General features: G+C 47.0%; 1 protein-coding gene across 7 annotated transcripts in view; it reads left to right on the forward strand.

Moving 5' to 3' along the window:
* Positions 1-635: 635 nt before the first annotated feature.
* The window catches only part of LOXL3 (lysyl oxidase like 3), a 47,685-nt gene continuing 40,767 nt past the window's right edge, over positions 636-7,553 (forward strand). For 3 of the 7 annotated variants that reach the window (XM_053457999.1, XM_053457998.1, XM_053458000.1), the window contains exon 1: positions 639-875. The gene's annotated coding sequence lies outside the window, so the exon portion shown is untranslated. Of the gene's footprint in view, positions 876-7,553 lie in introns of all 7 variants that reach the window. The other 4 variants (XM_053457994.1, XM_053457997.1, XM_053457995.1 and 1 more) reach the window with 3 other exon arrangements.

The following is a 7,553-nucleotide window of genomic DNA, read 5'->3' on the forward strand; positions in this document are numbered from 1 at the left end:
GTGTGAGAGAGCAGATATAGAGAGGGGAGTGTGAGAGAGCAGACAGAGAGGGGAGTGTGAGAGAGCAGATATAGAGAGGGGAGTGTGAGAGAGCAGATATAGAGAGGGGAGTGTGAGAGAGCAGATATAGAGAGGGGAGTGTGAGAGAGCAGACATAGAGAGGGGAATGTGAGAGAGCAGATATAGAGAGGGGAGTGTGAGAGAGCAGACATAGAGAGGGGAGTGTGAGAGAGCAGATATAGAGAGGGGAATGTGAGAGAGCAGATATAGAGAGGGGAGTGTGAGAGAGCAGACATAGAGAGGGGAGTGTGAGAGAGCAGATATAGAGAGGGGAGTGTGAGAGAGCAGACAGAGAGGGGAGTGTGAGAGAGCAGATATAGAGAGGGGAGTGTGAGAGAGCAGATATAGAGAGGGGAGTGTGAGAGAGCAGACATAGAGAGGGGAGTGTGAGAGAGCAGATATAGAGAGGGGAGTGTGAGAGAGCAGATATAGAGAGGGGAGTGTGAGAGAGCAGACATAGAGAGGGGAGTGTGAGAGAGCAGATATAGAGAGGGGAGTGTGAGAGAGCAGACAGAGAGGGGAGTGTGAGAGAGCAGATATAGAGAGGGGAGTGTGAGAGAGCAGATATAGAGAGGGGAGTGTGAGAGAGCAGACATAGAGAGGGGAGTGTGAGAGAGCAGATATAGAGAGGGGAGTGTGAGAGAGCAGACATAGAGAGGGGAGTGTGAGAGAGACAGGGGGGAAGGAGAGGGATCCAGCCAGCATCTGGAATAGAGATCCAGCCAGCGACCAGGAAGGAGAGGGATCCCGCTGCCGGAGAGGAGAGAATTCAACTCCAGAAGACAACTAAAGAGGAAGAGAAAGGCAGCTGAAAGGTAAGAGATGGAGCTGATGGTGAGGGAGAGAGGGTTATAATGTAACAGGGAGGGAGAGACATACAGAGTGAGGAGAGAGAGAATTACAATGTAACAGGCACCAAGGGAGACACCGGAAAAGAGCATTGGAAGAGACTGATGAAAGAAGTGATAGAGAGAGAGGGATGGAGAGCAGACAGAGAGGTGTTAGGAGGAGCGGGGACAGAGGGAAAACTGGAAGCAAATACAGACAGAGGGAGAGAGCTGGGTACTGCGAGACAGACAGAGGGAGAGAGCTGGACACTGCGAGACAGTCAGAAGGAGAGAGCTGGACACTGCGAGACAGATGGAGGGAGAGAGCTGGACACTGCGAGACAGACCGAGGGAGAGAGCTGGACACTGCGAGAAAGACGGAGGGAGAGAGCTGGACACTGCGAGACAGTCAGAAGGAGAGAGCTGGACACTGCGAGACAGATGGAGGGAGAGAGCTGGACACTGCGAGACAGACAGAGGGAGAAAGCTGGACACTGCGAGACAGTCAGAAGGAGAGAGCTGGACACTGCGAGACAGATGGAGGGAGAGAGCTGGACACTGCGAGACAGACCGAGGGAGAGAGCTGGACACTGCGAGACAGACAGAGGGAGAAAGCTGGACACTGCGAGACAGACAGAGGGAAAGAGCTGGACACTGTGAGACAGACCGAGGGAGAGAGCTGGGCATTGCGAGACAGACCGAGGGAGAGAGCTGGGCATTGCGAGACAGACCGAGGGAGAGAGCTGGGCACTGCGAGACAGACCGAGGGAGAGAGCTGGACATTGCGAGACACAGAGGGAGAAAGCTGGACACTGCGAGACAGAGGGAAAGAGCTGGACTTCTGACCAGCAGACCGCTTGTGCAGACACAATGCTGTCCACCCACAGAATTCCTGCTTCTCTGGAAAGTGTTTCTTTGGCATAAAACCCCCGAAAGTCTTTTATAAGACGGCATATGGGGTTTCCGTGCATCCATGTGCACAGAGAAACAGAAATAACAGGATTTTATATATATTTATTGTTTTATATAGCGCCATCAAATTCCGTAGCGCTGTACAATGGGTAGACAAGACATAACAAGTAGTATGTAACATAACAAATTGACTAACAGAGACAACAGGTGAGGAGGGCCCTGCTCAAACGAGCTTACATAATATATACATATATATATATATATATATACTATATACATATTTACACATATAATATATACTATATACATATATAAATACATGTACTATACTGTATATACTACATGTACAGTACTATATACACATAAACTACCATATGATACATACTATATAAATATATACACATATACTATATCATACGCACTACATAAATATATCTACTATACTATATACTATAATATACTATATACATATATAAATACATGTACTATACTGTATATACTATATATACATCTATATATATACATATACTCTATAATAAATAAATAAAATAATAAAAGAAATAATTAAATACACACACATAAACCATATTATATACTATATACATATATAAATACATGTACTATACTGTATATACTATATATATATACATATATACTATGTAATATATATTATATAATATATATAAATACATACACTATATTTGCTATATACACATATACTATATGATATATATTATATATACATATACTATATACATAAATATATATAGTATACTATATTATTATTATTTATTGTTTTATATAGCGCCATCAAATTCCGTAGTGCTGTACAATGGGTACTGTGTACATTTATAAATATATCTACTATATATATAAATGCATATACTATATACATATATATACATATACAGTATACTATATACATACATACTATATACATATATAAATACATGTTCACACAAACTAATTTATGCTATACACCGGTACTATATACACATAAATACATATACATATATGTATATACACATATACTATATAATATATACTATATACATATATAAATACATATATGATCAGTTGTTTGCATACTCTTGGAGAATTGGTAATATATGTACCATTTTTAAAGAAAACACGAGTAATCAGGCAAACCACATTTCTTTTATTTCTTGTGGGATGCATATTGAAGTGCAGGTTATAAGAGAACGGCACAATCATAAATCAAAACATGGGAACACAGAAAAAGATGACGTGACCCCTGTTCCAAAGTCTGCAGACCCTTCGTTCTTCATACTGTGTGTTGCCCCCAACGTGCAGTCTTTTGGAATCGTTGTCTATGAGGTGGTAGAGGCGGCCATTTGTCCGCCTCCAGGTCCTGCAAAGTCTTTGGTCGTCCTGCGTGAGCCGTGAGTTTGAGATCTCCCAGAGCGACTGGATGATATTAAGGTCAGGAGACTGTCATGGCCGCTCCGGAACCTTCACCCTGTAACTGCTGGAGGGTCACCTCGGCCTTGTCCTTCGGGTCATTGTCTTGCTGGAAAGTCCAAGAGAGCCCCATGCGCAGCTTTCGTGCCGAAGGAGCAAATTGTCAGCCAGTATTTTATGATAACGCGCTGCATTCATCTTGCCATCCATTTTCATTCCCTGTGCCTGTACAGCCCCCCAAAGACCAGTGACCCCCCACCATGCTTCACAGCAGGGACGGTATTCTTTTCGCTGTACGCCTCGCTAAGCCCCCAAACACCAGTGGCCCCCCACCATGCTTTATACGTCTTGCTGAGCCCCCCCCAAACACAGAGCTTATGGCTGGTATTTTGTGCCAGAAGCGTCGAGGGGTTGTTGGGCGCACAGTATTGGAACTGGGCTTTTTGTGGCATTGGCGCAGTAAAGGCTTCTTTCTGGCACCTCGGCCATGCAGTTCACTTCTCACATATTATATATATATATATATGCACACACACGCATGTATTAATATATATATATACATATACAGCATGTGTATATACGCTATATACTATACATACATACACTACGCTTCATAGGAAACACTAATAAATCTACAGCCCGGGGCAAGGCAGCGTCCAGAGCTTCAGTTTGCAAGTCGGAACAGAATGACATCATACTTGTGCATCTCACGCTACATGTTCATTAACAAAAGGGCCTTGCTCAAAGGAGCTTACAATCTAGATCTGGGGGTGGTGGGGTGCAAATGTTTGTGATGGACGAGCAACAAAACTGTATCCCAGTGTAAACTCGGACAGAAGTACAGACCAGAGACAGGACAGAGGCTGGGACTGGTGAGACAGAGGTAGGTGGCAGGGGCAGGTAACCTGGCTGCTGATTGGCCTGAAGAAGCGGGTTTTAAGGGATGTTTTTAAAGATTAGAGACAGCAGGGAAAGTTAGATCACCTGGAGAAGGACATTACAGAGGATGGGGCAAAGGATGTGTATGAGCTCGAGAGGTAGAAATTGCCCTTTAGTGAATAGATCTGCCGGGGACTGTCTCCCCCGTCTCTGGACCCCTGGATGTTGGGTGCAACAGTTTAGTGAATAGACCTGCCTGTCTCCCCCGCAGGGCCCTCACACAGTGACGCAGGGTCCGCACACAGTGACGCAGGGTCCGCACAGTGACGCAGGGCCCTCACACACTGACGCAGGGTCTGCACACACTGACGCAGGGTCCTCACAGTGACGCAGGGTCCGCACACACTGACGCAGGGTCCGCACTGTGACGCAGGGTCCTCACACACTGACGCAGGGTCCACACACACTGACGCAGGGTCCGCACACACTGACGCAGGGCCCTCACACACTGACGCAGGGTCCTCACACACTGACGCAGGGTCCTCACACACTGACGCAGGGCCCTCACAGTGACGCAGGGTCCTCACACACTGACGCAGGGTCCGCACACACTGACGCAGGGCCCTCACACATTGACGCAGGGTCCTCACACAGTGACGCAGGGCCCTCACACACTGACGCAGGGCCCGCGCACACTGACGCAGGGTCCGCACACACTGACGCAGGACCCTCACACACTGACACAGGGTCCTCACACACTGACGCAGGGTCCACACACACTGACGCAGGGTCCGCACAGTGACGCAGGGTCCTCACACACAGACGCAGGGTCCTCACACACTGACGCAGGGCCCGCACACACTGACGCAGGGTCCTCACACACTGACGCAGGGTCCGCACACACTGACGCAGGGCCCGCACACACTGACGCAGGGTCCGCACACACTGACGCAGGGCACTCACACACTGACGCAGGGCCCTCACACACTGACGCAGGGTCCTCACACACTGACGCAGGGTCCTCACACACTGACGCAGGGCCCTCACACAGTGACGCAGGGTCCTCACAGTGACGCAGGGTCCTCACACACTGACGCAGGGTCCTCACACACTGACGCAGGGCCCGTACACACTGACGCAGGGTCCGCACACACTGACGCAGGGTCCGCACACACTGACGCAGGGTCCGCACACACTGACGCAGGGTCCTCACACACTGACGCAGGGTCCTCACACACTGACGCAGGGTCCTCACACACTGACGCAGGGCCCGTACACACTGACGCAGGGTCCTCACACACTAACGCAGGGCCCTCACACACTGACGCAGGGTCCGCACACACTGACGCAGGGTCCTCACACACTAACGCAGGGCCCTCACAGGGACGCAGGGTCCTCACACACTGACGCAGGGCCCGTACACACTGACGCAGGGTCCTCACACAGTGACGCAGGGTCTTCACACACTAACGCAGGGCCCTCACAGTGACCCAGGGTCCGCACACACTGACGCAGGGTCCTCACACACTGACGCAGGCCCCGTACACACTGACGCAGGGTCCTCACACACTAACGCAGGGTCCTCACAGTGACGCAGGGTCCTCACACACTGATGCAGGGTCCTCACACACTGACGCAGGGTCCTCACACACTGACGCAGGGTCCTCACACACTGACGCAGGGTCCTCACACACTGACGCAGGGCCCGTACACACTGACGCAGGGTCCTCACAGTGACGCAGGGTCCTCACACACTGATGCAGGGTCCTCACAGTGACGCAGGGTCCATCCCTATCGCCTTGGATCTGAACATTGTCCACACTTAATTTCTTCTGGTTGTTCCTCTTACCCCCCCCGGACATTTTTTACAATGTTTTTTAAGCTTTTTTCCTCCCCAGTGGGGCTGCCAGGAGTTTCCCAGGTTTAATCGTTTCCTGATGAAGGGGGGATGGAAGGCTTCTTCCCAAACTCACACAAGGTCTTTTCAGCAGAGGAACATGGCTGAGACGTTCCTGATTTTTCTCTATTAAAGCGTCGAAAGGCATTTCATGGAGTAGATGGACAGTGAATAGGTTAACCAACCAATTTCACGCTTCTGTGTGCTGCCTTTTGGCACTGATTTGGTTAATTGGCTGATTTAATGGTTCAGAGGGCAGGGAGTAAAACATTCCGTTGGCAGTGGATGGGTTAACATTGCACCGTGCTGCAGAGTATGACGGCAATTTATAAATAATAATAACACATTGTACAGCGCTGCAGAGTATGACGGCGATATATAAATAATAATAATAATAACACATTGTACAGCGCTGCAGAGTATGACGGCGATAAATAAATAATAATAATAATAACACATTGTACAGCGCTGCGGAGTATGACGGCGATATATAAATAATAATAATAACACATTGTACAGTGTTGAAGAGTATGACGGTGATATATAAATAATAATAGCACACATTGTACAGCGCTGCGGAGTATGACGGCGATATATAAATAATAATAACACATTGTACAGCGCTGCGGAGTATGACGGCGATATATAAATAATAATAGCACACATTGTACAGCGCTGCGGAGTATGACGGCGATATATAAATAATAATAACACATTGTACAGCGCTGCGGAGTATGACGGCGATATATAAATAATAATAACACACATTGTACAGCACTGCGGAGTATGACGGCGATATATAAATAATAATAACACATTGTACAGTGCTGCAGAGTATGACAGCGATATATATAAATAATAATAATAATAACACATTGTACAGCGCTGCGGAGTATGACGGCGATATATAAATAATAATAACACACATTGTACAGCGCTGCGGAGTATCACAGCGATATATAAATTATAATAACACACATTGTACAGCGCTGCGGAGTATGACGGCGATATACAAATAATAATAACACACATTGTACAGCGCTGTGGAGTATGATGGCGATATATAAATAATAACACACATTGTACAGCGCTGCGGAGTATGACGGCGATATATAAATAATAATAACACACATTGTACAGCGCTGCGGAGTATGACGGCGATACATAAATAATAATAACACACATTGTACAGCGCTGCGGAGTATGACGGCGATATATAAATTATAATAACACACATTGTACAGCGCTGCGGAGTATGACGGCGATATATAAATAATAATAACACACATTGTACAGCGCTGCGGAGTATGACGGCGATATATAAATTATAATAACACACATTGTACAGCGCTGCGGAGTATGACGGCGATATATAAATAATAATAACACACATTGTACAGCACTGCGGAGTATGACGGTGATATATAAATAATAATAACACACTGTACAGTGCTGCGGAGTATGACAGCGATATATAAATAATAATAACACACATTGTACAGCGCTGCGGAGTATGACGGCGATATATAAATAATAATAACACATTGTACAGCGCT

Source organism: Spea bombifrons, chromosome 1, assembly GCF_027358695.1.
Source record: "Spea bombifrons isolate aSpeBom1 chromosome 1, aSpeBom1.2.pri, whole genome shotgun sequence".
Classification (NCBI taxonomy): domain Eukaryota; kingdom Metazoa; phylum Chordata; class Amphibia; order Anura; family Pelobatidae; genus Spea; species Spea bombifrons.